Here is a 16,078-nt window from a genome sequence, read left to right as displayed (position 1 = left end):
TTTAAGGCGTTTCAGTTTGTCCAATATTAGGCCAGCATTTCTACATCAGACAACCCACATACAACATTGACAGGTTGAAAGCTATACATGTACCTTCAATATGCACATATTCTCAGCCAGATAGCTAATCTTAGTTTTATAGCATGCACTGGATAAACATATACTAACCTACAGGGGCAAGCTATGACCAGCACAGTTAGGCATTGCTTTGAAAGTTTATACAGAAAATTGCAAATCGACTGGGTAGCTTTTCTTATCAACTTTGAAAGAAATGCTAGATAATGCATGCAGCTATGGATTCACCCAGGTAAAAACCACTTCAATTTACAAGTAATGTGTGTGCCGAAAAGAAAGTACTCCTGAAACACTTTTAAAATTGCATGAATAAATATACTTCACATGATGCAACAAATGAAATGTGGGGTCAGTACCCACAGGTAGCCCTTTCAGTACAGCTTAAAATGTTATAAGTATTAGATGGTAATGCGAATGAAAGTGTTTAAGGAAATAGGTTCTGCAAGTACAGCACACTTTGTCCTATTCTGAGATTATGTGGAAAAGACCATTCGACTCCTTGTCGCTGAACTTATATGAGGCCACTTTGCCCATCCTACCTCCCTCCTGCTACTCCTTGTGATTCGTCCACTGTGGCTGTCCCATGCTCTGCCTCCAGATGTGCCAGAAGAGATCTAACATGACTCTGACCTGCCTGGGGTAAGTGACCTGGTCCTGTTGTGTTGATTTATCAATATGTTTTTCTTCCAGGCCTCTGTGTTTTTTACTTGAGCCAGGCCATGTGCTATTCAGCATGAAAACAGGTTTCAGTAGGCAATAGCTTTGCTTGCACAACCAAGTTAATGACTACTAGACATGTGAGCAACGTGGTTTGTAGCACAGTGACCCCTATTTTCAGGCAGGGGTCATGCAGCCATGATTACTCAGATTGGTTTACACCTCTTTGGTAATTCATGATAACAGGAAACAATCCTGCTGTTTGGCACCCTCTGCTAGCCATCAACCCAGGCAGCCGCCTAGTTTGCCTAGTGCTTGCACCAACCCTGCTTTCGAGCAGTGTGAAGGGCAACATTTATGAGCCCCCACTTTGACAGAAGCAGTGACTATGAATGGCAATTCCCACGAAACTCCTAATGCAAATGTCTGTTCTGTGATGTCATAGCTGGCAGAGCCACACAAGACTGTGACTGGGTGGCCCAGAGGCCCGGTGAAGCCCATGAAGCTTTAGCGAATCTAAGAAAGGCATAAGCACATGATATAAATAGTATGTGAAAAGGCAGATGCAAGGTCTAATCATGTGACCCCCCTCAGAGACGGTAGGCTGGGGATCAGGGAGATGAAGGGATGGACATGTGACTAGAAAGGCTAAGCAGTAGGGGTATGATATGGGACACTCATAAGATAGTCACTTTTCCAAGTGCAGTAATACTGTGAGAACTGACAATAAACGTTTACTAATGATACACTCTTTAGTTTGCCATTGTGTGGAGACTTATATATAAACGGTGTGCACTAGAGGGGGTTGGATTATTCATTTTCAGACGGAGATACTCTGTTTGATTTGTCCTTGCCCTGAAATAAAATAAAGCTGAATCTAAATCTGATATGATAGGTTATTTATAACGCCCCTTGATACCCGTAGGTTTCTAAGCAGGGACCGGGGATCGAACCTGTGTTGCTTTGTGCCGTCTTGCTTCCCAGGCGAGGGCGTTGCCCCTGAGATATCCTCCCGAGACAAGAGTAGAGTGGTTTTTCCTTCACATCATGTCTGGAGTGGAAAGATCACTTCAGTCATAGGAGGATTGCTAGTTCATGAGGTGTCTTGGCACTCGCTACCATAACAGAGTTTGGTCAATCGTCTTATCCTCTTTAATTGGTGCTCATGCAAGGTATCTAAAGATAGGTTGAAAGTGGGTAGAGAGGCAGTTTGCAAATTGCCTTAGACTATAGCTTCTTGGCAAGCAGGTGGGGAGTTAGAGCCTTTATCTGATTAGTATCCATGTTCTCATGTTTGTGTGGGAGATACCTTTGCATGTAGTGCTCTCAGTGTTTCAATTAATTGTCCTCTTATTGAACGCATTGTATCTGTGGACAAGTGAAATAGGATTGTGAGTGTTTAGAAACCCACACTTCGATTCTAATGTTAAGTATTTGAGCCAGCAGGCATTTCTCTGATCAATTTACAAAAGTGGCATCCTGGTGGAACATCACCTGCCACAGTATGGGGCACTGGAACCTCTCGGCTTGACTAGCTGCGGGCCAGCATGCAGCATACAAAAGTAAACTTTCACAGGCACCAAGCTGTGCGCTCCAGAGCTGGTCCTTTCTTTTTTTACAACTACCACCACTATAGTATGGTGGTGGTGGTTATTTTGGAATGGCCCCATAACGTGACGGCTAGGTACCATTGCAGGGTTGTAAACATCATTGTTTTATAGAATGCCAGTTATGCAAAATACGAAGAACATTTGAATCATGTTTTCAAAGGTTCTATGGAAAGCTACCTATGCACTGTACCTCAGGACTCCAAAATGCATGACTACTTAAAGATATGTATGTTAGGAAGTGCACTGGGTTGCACGAGGATCGATGAGTTGAGGGTGCCCCTCGTGGGAACTGCTGTCCTAGCCATGACATCTCCAAATTGCAGGTCCTCGGGGTAGTTTGTGAATGCCCACTCCGCTAAAGCCTCACACCATGGTGCGGGTGGGCTACATCAGGTGTAAAGGTACAGGTAGGCGTAAAAAGCAACATTCTTGACACAGCGCAATCTGGCAAAGCCTCATCTCATGGTGCGGGGGGGCTACATCAGGTGTCCAGGTACAGGTAGGCGTAAAAAGCAACATTCTTGACGGTACACAATCTGGCAAAGCCTCATCTCATTGTGCGGGGGCTACATCAGGTGTACAGGTACAGGTAGGCGTAAAAAGCAACATTCTTGATGCAGCGCAATCTGACAAAGCCTGATCTCATGGTGCGGGGCTACATCAGGTGTCCAGGTACAGGTAGGCGTAAAAAGCAACATTCTTGAAGGTACATAATCTGGCAAAGCCTCATTTCATTGTGCAGGGACTACATCAGGTGTACAGGTACAGGTAGGCGTAAAAAGCAACATTCTTGATGCAGCGCATTCTGACAAAGCCTCATCTCATGGTGCGGGGCTACATCATGTGTACAGGTACAGGTAGGCGTAAAAAGCAACATTCTTGAAGCAGCGCTCAGGCAAAGCCTCATCTCATGGTGCGGGGGCTACATCAGGCGTACAGGTACCTATAGGTAGGCGTAAAAAGCAACATTCTTGACGGTGCACAATCTGGCAAAGCCTCACCTAATGGTTCTGGGGATACATCAGGTGTCCAGGTAGGCATAAAATGCAGCATACTTGTCAGTGCACAATCTGGCAAAGCCTCACCTCATGGCGCGGGGGGCTACATCAGGTGTACACGTCCAAGTAAATAGTTGTAGGACATTGTGCCAGTTTATATAAAGGGGAAAGTAAGTCAGGCGCTTTCCGCTGGGCCCCATGAAGTACGGTGGTGTAGCTGGGCACAGGGAGGTAATATAGGAACAAAAATAGTCCTACACTGGAAAAGCTGCACCCAGGCAGTTGGGGGCTACATCAGTGGAAAATATGATGGCCGGAGTCAAAGTAAGGTGATGCAGTGCTCTGTGTACATTACATAGCTACAGGCTAAAACAATATAGCGAGTCGATCCAAAGCAACATAAACATGCAAGTCAGGGATGTGTATAGCTGCAGGACCTTGTGCAAGATTGTCAAGTAAGCAAAGTGAGACAGGCCCATTCCGCTGGGACCCGCGCAGTACAGTGGTGTAGCAGGCCACAGGAAGGTAATATAGGGACTAGAAAGAGAGTCATACACTGGAAAAGGCAGCACCTAGGCGGTTGGGAACCGTGCCAGCGTTTAGTATGGTGGTTGCAGGAGACAAAGGTACGGTGTTGCAAACATTGGCTGGGTCTAGGCTGATACCATTAGAGTAACTAAACAACAGTCTTGGTGCATGGGAGATAGACAGGGCACATACCTTAGTGGGCAGTTACATTTGAGGTCTTCCTGGCCTGCTGAGGCCCAGACAGGGATTGCAGATAGAGCCCGTAAAGGTTTCCCTTTACAGAGGTCGGCTTAGCCTGCCGGCTCCGCAGGGCAAAGGTAGTTAAAGGAATCTCCTGCCATCCACTGACTGCGGAGGTGGGATTTCCTTTGTTAGCGTCCTTGGCAACACAGAGGAGGCCTCGGTGGCCATGTTCCAGTGCAGTAGAGGCTCCATGGCTGAGCCCTGCAAGGGCCTTCAGGAAGGAGCTGTTTTCTGGGTGCACAGGTCTTCAGGTGCACAGTCGAGGCACCTGTGATGAGGCCCTGATAGGGGATGCAGATAGAGCCCTTAAAGGGTGCCCTTTAAGGGAGGCGACTTCGCTTGCCAGCTCCCCTGAGCAAAGGTAGCTAAAGGAATCCCCTGCCAATCCGCCGACCTGGAGACACTGCCCTTTCGTTACAGAATGGCCTGACATCCTGTTCACCATCCAACCTATTTCTAGCTGTGCCCTTGTAATGGGGACTTTAATATCTGGATGGATGTCCCATCCAAAAAAACACTGCATGTTTCCTTGACTACCATGATGCTCTTGCCTTCAGAATGTGCCGTCTTGCCCTAGACACAGCAACAGGCATTCCATGATGCCTTCCTCTCCACTCAACTGTCACTTATGAACATCTTTACCACTGACCTGCCTTGGACTGATCACTCCCCACTCCCGCGCACATTGCCAATCCTGAAAGGGCTATGCACCTTCCTACGGATGAGATTGAGCACCCCATCTAAGGTTACTGAAGAGGATGTCCATGTCTGCTTCTGTTTCTACATTCACCTCTCTGCGCCTAGTCTGCAACCTTTGGCCTCTGACCCTGTGACTCTACTGGCTAGTCTCCTTGGCTGCTCCCATTGTGAAAAGGAAGAATGTTCCCCAAACTACAACATGATAAGAAAGTATAGGATACATGAACAGAACTGGAGAACATTGAAGTCCCAGGAAGAGAAGCTGGTGTGCCTATGCCACATGAAAGGCTATTATGCCACCAAAAGCAAAATAATAAACCCTTCCTGCACATCTGCCTTGACCTGGTTACTAGCAACTCCGCTGAAGTGTTGTGGATCTGGAGGGAGATGAGTTGCTCTGCTTCACATCCCTTTAAGATCACTTGTCTGCTTTTTTTCATTGAAAAATTAGAGCTGATTTACGCCACAATTGCTTCTCAAGCCATAGCTATCACCCCACTAGGGTTGGACTGAGACTTACAATTGTCTCATGCACCAATGAAAAGGTGACCCACAGTTGCAAATGGCAATTCATTCCTTTCATGACATACTGTTTGAGTAGTACCCAAGGGGAAGACTTTTGATCAAATTGAATGCAAATTATGCATTTCAAAGAATATTTATTCAGTAACGCTGGTCAAAACTACTAGCCGCATGGTGAAGTAACTAACCAAACTGGCCCACACTGGCATTTTGTGTTGTGGGTTTGGGCATTGACCTATTGCGCGATAGGCCAGACCGAGCCTGCTCTCCACCACCCACCGCCCAACTCCGTCATGCCTTTCTCCAGATGCTGAACAGTCAAGTCAGTCTCTCTAACCAATATCATGATCACAGTAAAGAAGAAGGCAGCATTGGTGCAACAGGCATTTCCATGCTCAGAGCTCATGGACATCATTTGGGGGTCGCCAGAGGTAGCAGCCACTATTCCTGGTTCCCCCTCTTCTGCCCCATGCAGCCCCGGCTTCAGGCATTGCAGTGGCAGCACTAAAGAGAGAGCGCATGCTCTCAAAGATCTGCTGTGCATTTACTCATGTAAGTTAACCGCAGCAACCATGGCCCCTGGTTAGGAAATAATCAGTGGTTTAAGTGGGGTAAGAATTTAAGGGGGGCCCTCATATAGGGGTGTGATTTGAGGGATGGGTATTGTCTAAAACGTGATGGGCGTGGCCTAAAGCGAACATGTAAAAATGATCTGGCCTACATAACTAAGTGCAGCATATCGCAACACATTCTGCTTGGTACAAACTAAATAGATAAATCGGCCTGTGCACCCGGCACACAATGCATAAATACATAAATAAATGCATTGGGTCGTGTATCTGACAAACTGCATAAATAAACCGGGTCGTCTATGCAGGTGAGGCATTGTAACCCAAGAATTGTTCCCCCTCACCTGTATACACGATCAGGTTTATTTATATATAAAATGTTTGTCGGATACAGGTTCTGACAAACAATGCATAAATAAATAAATAAACTGGGTCGTGCCATTGACAAAGTTATTTCCTATACATCTCTTCAGATCTGCTCAGGTCACAGGGTTGAGCAGGTCAGAGCTGGTGTTTAGAAACCGTGGACCAACGTACGGAGACCCCGTGTGAGGTGGACGCTGAGCTGCTCTTTGGTAGCCACTGGTCTATGAAAGGAGAGTTCATTGCAAGTAGCATTATTAGTTTCGTTGTTAATTATTCTATGACTAGCGTGTTAGCTTCCCACTACAAAAAGAGCGGTTTCGAAATGCAAAAACAAATAATTTTTCATCCCAGTGTGTATAAAAATGGCGCTGAGGCTCGGACACAGCAACATCCCACGTTGAGGTGCCTCTCTCTACCAACACCTTCCTTTCTTCTCAATTCTTTGCACCCGACTGCTCGTACCGCACCAACGTCCTCTCTTTTGAATAACAACTTTTATTTATAGCGGCTCATCTGGAACACATCACTGTACATGACAGTTGATTATTTAAATACGTGGTTTGGTATTAACCAAAAACGAATAAGTGGGTCATGCCAGAATAAAGACATGGACTGACTTGTTACATACGGATTTGCCAAAGTATCTACCAGCCTCCTGGGGGGACCCCTTCGCCCTTAATTAGCCTTCGTAAAATGTTCTTCTTTTACATATAATAGTACCCTGCGGCAGGCCTGTCACAAAATGTGTGGCATTGCATATTACTTTAACGTTTGCCCAGCGGTGCCACCAATGGGTGAATGTTAGTACGTAACAGTTTCATTGTTCCCCCACTGCACTTTGCTACTTAGCATTTAGATTGTTTGCCCACGGTACAACGTATAGACCCCAACACTAACGCACGCTCTTTTATTAACATGCCGCACATGCAAAGTTGCATGTAACATGCAATGTTCGTCGGAGTCAGGTATCCGACAAACATTGCATAGATAACTAAATAAGCCGGGCCCTGCGCTGAGCAGGTACAGTTCTTGGGTCACAAGAACTGTTCCCGCTCACCACACAACTCGGTTTATTTTTTATTTGTTATTTTGTATTTAATTGTACATAGTTCTAACAAGAACCGTTAGAATCAACATTACTTACATTAGAAAAAGAATCAAACTTATTACTCAAAATGATCAGTTTACTTACAATAAAAGAAAAGTAGAATTCCAATTTACACAATGTTAATCTTACATTTAATCGTTTATTCAATCACACAATTAAAACACATACAACAATTTCATTGTTCCATTGTTCGTTGGATCCAGGTATCCGGCAAACATTGCATAAATAAATAAATAAACCGTGTTGTGCGCTGAGCAGGAACTGTTCTTGACTCACAAGGCTTGTTCCCGCTCACTGCACAACCTGGTTTATTTATTTATATTTATTATTATTTTGTTTAATTGTACACAGTTCTAACAAAAACCTTTCAATCAACATTACATACATTACAAAAAGAATCACACTTATTACTCAAAATGATCATGATTACTTACAATAAAATAATTGTACAATTTCAATTTACACAATGTTAATCTTACATTTAATTGCATATTCAATCACACAATTAAAACACATAGAACAATTTCATCAATCTAAAAACAATTTAATCTTACTAAAAGCTCATTTCATCTTATAAACATAGTTTACCCAACAATTCCAATCAGATATATGTCTGGCTAACCCCATACAATCACACACAGAGATAAGGTAGAACCCATCTCCAGAACCGGTAAAGTGCTAAATGGACTCTTGGTGAGACTGTATTTAAACAGGACACCCAAAACTCAGGTAGAGTTTGGTAGTGTCCTGATTTACTTTTACTTTACAGACTCTACAAAATCTGGCATCTCTAGGCAAATTCCATTTAGCTCTGCATACTGCTCGTACTGGCAGTTGATTAGTGTGTAATTTTAAGTAGAACGTACATCGGGATCAGGACAGAGCAACAAATATAGTCCAGTCATAAATCATTGTACCACTGGTTCCACAGCCCTGTATCCCTTTAATTTAGAAAGGTGGTCATAATTGCGCTGCCAATCCCACTTCGCTAAGCGACGACCAAATTACTTTTTAACGTAGCAGAAACTGCAGATCGACTAAAATCAGGGGTCCAATAGTTTATTGCACAACTCCCTCAAACCTTTGACAAACGGGGCAAGGTCGTCCCTGGGTGGGTGAGATAATAGCTCTCCCCTAATTTACTCAGCAAAGGATAGCTTGGTGCCGTCTTTGCCTTTAGCATCAGGACGCCGCTACGACCCATTAACTGTGCTTTCATTGAAAGTAATCCGAGCTCAAGTCGCACATATTCAACAGATGCAGACCTCAGTAACGCTAATACAGCTCTCCAAAAGCAACCCTCCACCACATCTAACCACTTCAAATCTCTCTTCTCCAGAGCCTCCAACCCATAGTGAATTGCAGGGCAAAACCACTCTTTATACAAAGCCAATACTCCATTCAATGAAAAACCAGCATATTCAATAAAGAACTTTCTAGTCATGTGGGTGATTTGTCTTGCCCTTCTCTTCTTGGTTTCAATTATGTCCCCATATCCTGAGAAAGCTGACATCTCGAAGCCCAGATATTTGTAGAAATTGGTGTATTCAACTGTACCAACATTAATCGTGATTTTACATCTACTTGTTTTTTGTTTTTCCGCAATCAGCATTACCCTTGTTTTACTCAGAATTATCGATAGCTGGTTTTCATTCGCATACAACCCCAATTCATTTAGCATAGCCTTCAAACCAGACAGCATGTGATCAAATGTTTGCTTGTTTGTTTTATTCAGATAATTTACAGGCGGTAGCAATAATACAGAAATAATATACAGATAGAATATACATAATAATATACAGATGGAATATGCAGGCAGTAGCAATAGTACAGATAAACAGTAGCAATAGTACAGATAAACAGGAGTGGAAATATTTGGATAAAGGTGGGGAAAATATACAGGTGGTGAGTGGAACTGGGAAGCACTGGTTAGTTGTTAGAAGACTTCAGCTGGCTGATATAGCTGGATCTAAATTTATAGTAGGATTGCTCGATGCGTAAAGGATGGGACAAGGAGTTCCATACTTGAGCTGCTCGGACGGGGAAGCTGGCACTCCCAGCAGTAGTCAGTTTAAATCTTGGAAAGCTAAGGCTATTGACATTAGCGATTCTTGAGGGTCTAGATGAGCTTCTCTTTACAAATCTATCCGTAAGATATTGAGGTGCAGCATTATTCAAAGCTTTATGTGTGAGGGATGCGACTTTTAATAAGATTTTGTCTTGGGTCGACAGCCAGTTATTATTACGCCTTATCTTTGAAATATGTGATATTTTAGATATACCGAGAGCTGCTCTCAAGGCATTATTTTGTAGAATTTGGATTCTCTGTGGGATAGATTTATTACCACTAATATATAAAGCATTACAATAATTGAGCCTAGATAAGATAAGGGCTCTGGCTAAGATAATGCAATTGTCATCTGAGATAAGTGTTTGCCAACTCTGATGAGTGAGCTTACATGTGTAAGCTGTGGCTGAAGCTAATGAGTTCACCTGTTTGTTGAAGGAAAGTGTGGCATCCAAATAGAAGCCAAGTGTCTTAACCTCCTTGGCTACTTTGATATTGTTCCCATCAATCTTGAAAGAATAGTAATCCTGGTCTAGTTTCCAGAGATTGGAGTGTGTGTCCAGAATGATTAATTCCATTTTATCATCATTCAGGCATAGACCATGAGTTGCCATCCATGCCTGGATGATGAGATACACCCTATTTACCAAGGCCAAATCCTTGTTGTAGTCCACTGAAACTGGGAGGAGAATCTGGGTATCATCTGCATAATGAGTGTAGGTGATAACAAGAAGGTCCAATCTTCAAATAGGGGCTTGGTAAATATGTTGTATAGGGTGGGGGATATGCAGGAGCCCTGGGGAATGCCGCACAAAATGGGGATCCGGTCTGCCACATCTGAGGGGGAAAACACCCTCATGGTCCTGTCACTGAGGAAGGATTCGACCAATGTTATAGCTTCTTTGGAGAAGTGTGCAGGGGTATTGAAGTGGCTACAGAGGACCTTGTGATCAACAAGGTTGAATGTGGCTGAAAGATCCAATAGTAGGAGAAGGGCTGTTTGACCCTTGTCCCGTAGCTCAACTATTTGAGCCTTCAAATCGATGAGGGCAGTCTCACTGCCATGTTGGGGACGGAAGCCTGATTGCCGTACTCCCAAAAGCTTGTGTTGTTCCAAGATTTTTTGGATTTGGGTATATGCAATCTTATCAAGGATTCTTAACAGGAATGGGACAGTCGCTATAGGTCGGCAGTTGGTAGGGATGAGGGGGTCCAGGGTATGTTTTTTCAGCAGTGGCAATACTCATGATTGTTTCAAGTGGGTCGGCACAGTGCCTGAGGCGAATGAGGCATTGACGAGTTTAGATATGAACGGGGAAAGTTCTCTAGCAGCGCCTTTTATGAGTGGTGCAGGGCACAAGTCGCCTTGGCATTTGGATGGCTTGAGAGATAGGATGACTTTCTCAACCTACAAGATGGACATTTTAGCGAAACTGAATTGAATAGCTGGGTTTTGATCCTTGGGAAGTGGGTTAGTATTGACTTGGGTTGATTGATTAAGTGATGCTTTCTTAGTGGCTATTTTCTTTTGGAGCATGGCTACTTTGTTGGCTAATGCTTGTTGTATCTCTGTGCACCACATTTTGTCTTTTGTGCACGTATCTGGAATGGTAGTAGGCGACTCTAATTCCTTGAGGATGGAGAACAGTTCCCTCATGCTCGAGTTAGCCATAGAGATGCGCTTATTAAATGAGTTACGTTCTTGTAGCGTGAGGAGATTTCTGTAAGTTAGTTTTTTTGGTCTTCTGATGGGGTTAGCCTCCAAATGGATTCGCAACTCCTCTTGAGCTGTCGTAGATCCTTCAGTTCAGGAGTGAACCATTTATTGAGGTGGGATTTAGGTTTACTTGGTCTAAGTTTTAAAGGGGCAATACTGTCTAGAGTGGGTAGCATGATTTTGTTATACCTTTCCACTAGCAACTCCGGGTCTAGGTAATCCTCAAGTTGATTTAGAGTGGGTAGGATAGCAGGAATCACTTTGTCCTTTGTGATACTCTTTTTGTTCCTAGTTGGATATGGTGGGGCCATATAAGAGACTAGTGGGAGTGGTCTGGTGGTGGATAGTTTAAAGGTCACAAGGTGGTGGTCTGTCCACACTTGCGGGGAGATGGCAGTAACGGTGGCGGCACAGTTGTAATCTGCTAACGAGTCAAGGATTCTCCCTTTGCTATGGGTAGGTTCTAGAATTTTTTGAGTTAAACCTAGTTCAGTGAGGATGTTGGCCACAGTGCTGGTTTATTTGTCCAATGGGTCATTATAGCCCAGATTAAAATCCCCAAGAATAAGCAGCTGTGTAGATATTTTGAGATTATTGGATAGTAGACTACTAATATCTTCCTCAAATGATCCCACAGAGCCAGGGGGTCTGTAGATGAGGTAGATAGTCAGAGTCTGGGAGTTGTGGAGAGGAGGTTTGATTGCGAGCACTTCACAAGAGTTGGAGACTATAGTGGATGTGGTTCTCAAGTCTAGGCTGATTTTGGCGATGCTGGCAATGCCGCCACCTCGCATGTTACTCCTATCTTGTCTCAGAATGGTATAGCCATCTGGGATTGCTAGAGACAATAGAGGACGTGCTGCCTCGTGCAGCCAGGACTCTGTGAAGGCGAGAAAATCCAATTTATTGGTCAGTATGAGATCACAGATGTCAGTGGCATGTGCAGTCAAGGATCTGGCATTTATTAGTCCGCCTTTGAGAGGGGGAGGTGCTACCGTAAATTTAGTTGGTTTGGCTTTGGTGAGAGAGGTTTGTTCTTTCTGTATATTGCAGTTGGCATTGTATAATTTTTGGCTATTGGTTCTTTTGTTAGTGGTGGGGGGAGCTTGTTAGAGGCTCATGGAGTCTTGTGAGTCTCGCTCTAAATCTTAAATTCCTAGTGGGTATGCTACATGGAATGCTTAGAGGTCTGCTAATTGGGTTGGGGTATGGTCAATCCATGGTGGAGGGGATAGTTGTGAATGCGGAGGTTAAGTTGTGTAGGACTCTCTTGGTAGTTGGGTGGAGGCTATTGTCGGGTGCTAAGTAGGTAGTGAGCAGTATATAATGGACCAGAGGCAGTGGGTTATGATGCTCATGGTGGAATGCTGATTGAACTATAACTTTTATGTTTAGGATACACTTGCAATGTGTTGGCCAGGATAGAGGTCATCTGGGCTAGTGGATGGGTGGTGGGTATGCTCAAATTTCTAGGGGGAGGCTAGATACGCCTTGAGGTAAAAAGGGTTTACTCTAGGCCCCGTGGCGGGGTTAAGAAAAGCTGGGTCACATTCTATCCCAGGGCATGCTAAGTATAATGCAATTAGGGGGCTAGCGGTGTAACCTGGTCGACTAACAGCTTAATCACTAGGGCCAGATGCTGGAGAGTGGGTCATATTCTAGGCAAAGGTGTGCTGGGCATGAATGTCGGTCAGCCAAAATCACATACAATACGTAAGATATCATACACATATGAGAAACACAGACAATCACATATTAAATAAATGCAGTTTACAGGGCAGAGCAGAGTATTCGTTGGTCAGTCTATATTTCAGGTATAACTATTGGCAACACTTGTGAAGGCTGGTGTAATGCCGGAGATACAGTCGTTAGGACAAGTTCACAAGATAAGTTAGCACCAGGTCTAGTGATAAAGCATCTCAGGATTGTAGCGGGTGACAAAAGATAGTAGGCATATGATTACGTTTTTAGTCAGCGTGATAATGTAAATATGAGGCTCGGGTACAGGCTCTTATTATGCATAGTGTAAATACAGACATTAGGAGGAGTCACATAGGAATTGGTACAGGTGGTGGCATAAAGGCATGTCTAGTATTCAAAGCCTTAACAAGCAGATCAAAGCGGTAGCTACCGGGGTATACTATACACGCTGGCCCGCATTTGCATAGTGAGTAAGTGATTTATTTATATTTACTCCCGTGGGCAGGACGGGTCAGGGGACTCCCATGAGGGGGGCAGGAACAGTACCTTATGTTGAAAACTCGGCTGAGGATTCCGCGAGGTTGGGCAAGGTTGCTGGGAGCAGAGTTTATTATGCCACGTGACGAGTCTAGGCGGTTCAGGAAGCAGGCAGTTTTGTTAAGAAGCGGGTTGTTTATCTAATTGATAGTATCTCGCCATGTGCTTTGGTGCTACTCACCTAGTAAAGAGAGCCTCTGAGGACCAGCATGCCGGTACAGTCCGGCAAACAGGAGGCAAAACAGGGCCTTGTCCTTTGCCGCAGGACGGCTGCCGCCTTATGGTGGCGCGGCCTGGCGGTTATGCTTGGTGTTGCCTAGCAACCGAGGGAAGCAGCCTCGGTTTCAGGCTGCGTTGCGCGGGCCATCTTCGGTTGGGCAGAGACCCAGATGCGATCATACGAGCGGTAGGGGTATCTGGAAGCACTCGAAATGATGATCTGCGCAGGAAGCCTTGATGCAGTCGCTGAAGGTCTCGGTGGAGAGGGAGGAGGAGGACTCCTGCCCACTCCGTTGCTGGCGAGCAGGTCACAAATATGGCCAAGTCATCTGCATACACCATCCCCGAGACCGGACAGTTGCCAATTTTGGGAGAACATCCCATCAGACGGCCCAACATAGCAGCGATGTATTAAAAAGCAGTGGAGCAAGCATATACCCCTGCCTCACCCCCTGCTAATTCTCATCTGCTCTGATAGCATGCCCTGATATACTAGCCGAATCTGGGGTTATGTTTTAGTAAACAAAGCCACAATTACTTCCATAAGCCAGTCCGGACAACTCCACTTATGCATTTTGTTCCAAAGGATTCTACGGTCCACTTTGTCAAATGCGGACCTGTAATCGACAAATGCAAGATACACTGAGGCATTAGGTCTTGACTTCGCCTGTGAGATTATAGTGTCTTTCCTTGGTCACCTGAACTGAACAAAATGTTTTCACTACAGCTCCCATAATCCGTAGAGACTGCATTAGCAATTTAATTGGATTCACCTGAAAAGCAAGGCAACACAGCCTCACTGAAGAGTGTTGGGACACGAAAGCGCTAGGAGGAGAACAGCAGCAGAAATGCAGCAGCAGGGATCCAACCCTGTGAATATTTTGGTATTTGGCAGCAATTGGGATCTAACCCAGTGAATTGAACACTTTTGGGATTTAACCCAGTTATATATTTTTTCTTTCTTCAGGTAGTATATTGGCCATGAATTTGAGTGCGCGCCTCACCCACCTTTTTTTACTGTTGTATTAGTGATAAATATGTATTAGTGATATTAGTGATAAACTACCAATTTTAGAGTAGAATAAGCATCCATTTCGGACTATGTATTTTGCCTTTCGCAAGTTGCAGTAATAGCATGGGTTTTTTTTGCTGTTGTCTTTGTTACGATCATCACAAGACATTCCATCTCGGTGTCCTCGGTCACTTGACATAATCCTTGTGCCTAAAAGCTTCTGTACAGTGTAGAAATATTTGACCATAGCACATCAAGTGGCCATTGACTTCATTGTGCCATAATTAATGCTTTGTTGTATGTGTCTATCTTTCCCATCTCCCTGGCATGCTGTTCAGGATGTTGGTTTTCATGTATGAGGTAACGAGTGCTCAAGGTATGGGATGTCCTGTGAGTGCGCTGCTTTCCCTATTTTGCCAACCTCTGAAGCCTGAAAGTAGATGCATGCAGGCTTGACATGCGGCCATCTTTGCACCAGACCTGAAGATCAAATGAACTGGTCTGCTGTTAAACCTCAGTTACCAGTTTAATGGTATCCACTACAGAATAATTGCTCATTTTGCTATAGCCGATTTGATAGCGCAGTGGTTTGAGCACCCACTGCTGCGATGTGTGTGTGATCTGCAGGTTCGAATCCCAGCAAGGCCATGTCAGCCTTTTAACCTTCTTAGGTCGATAAATGAGTACCAACACAGGGTGGGTGATATTCTATGCATATTTGTTCATCATTTGGCCTTGGACGGCTGCTTGCGTTCACAATAATTTGACAATATGGATCTATACACACAGATATTAATGATACATATGGTGATACATTCGTGTATGAAATGTATAGCACATTAGTGAAATCATAACCATATTTTTCATGGTGTACTTAGGAACAATGCTATTTGATGCCACTTCCTGTTTTGTCAAAGGGTGAAAGATCATGTTTCATCACTTCCCGGGATGTCACTTTGGGGTGGGGTCAAATGACAACACTTCCGTTGAGGTCAAGGGTCGTGAGGCGAGGGGTGGGTCACTTTTTGAGGCGAGGGGTGGGCCACTTTTTTTGGGGTGTCCGGGTCTAATTCTTGTCCCAGTCCGACGCTGCCCAACCCCAACTTGTCGCTGACCACAATAGGCTCAGCCAAGGTCACTTCAGGCATACTTGCCCCGGGTCCTGTCCTGGTAGGTGTGGGGGTTATACAGGGGATGCACTACCTCCTCATTATCTTTAAGTAACCAACTAGTCAGTGTTCCCACACATAGCAAATGTTGCTTCTTTTTCAGGCCTCCCTTTTCCTCAATTTTTTTGACACCTTTCTCTGGCTGGCCACAGTCATGATTGTTGAATTTAGAGGTTGAGAGAGATCATTACCGGGGGACACTACTGTGACAGTGATTCTTGCTGCAGCCCTTTTGTTGTTTGTTCTTCCTGCAAATCTGTTTGTGGGTTAAATAACAGCA

Source organism: Ambystoma mexicanum, chromosome 1q (assembly GCF_040938575.1).
Source record: "Ambystoma mexicanum isolate Mex_15411 chromosome 1q, UKY_AmexF1_1, whole genome shotgun sequence".
Classification (NCBI taxonomy): Eukaryota; Metazoa; Chordata; class Amphibia; order Caudata; family Ambystomatidae; genus Ambystoma; species Ambystoma mexicanum.
The sequence above is the reverse complement of the archived record's forward strand: the minus strand, read 5'-3'. Positions refer to the sequence as shown.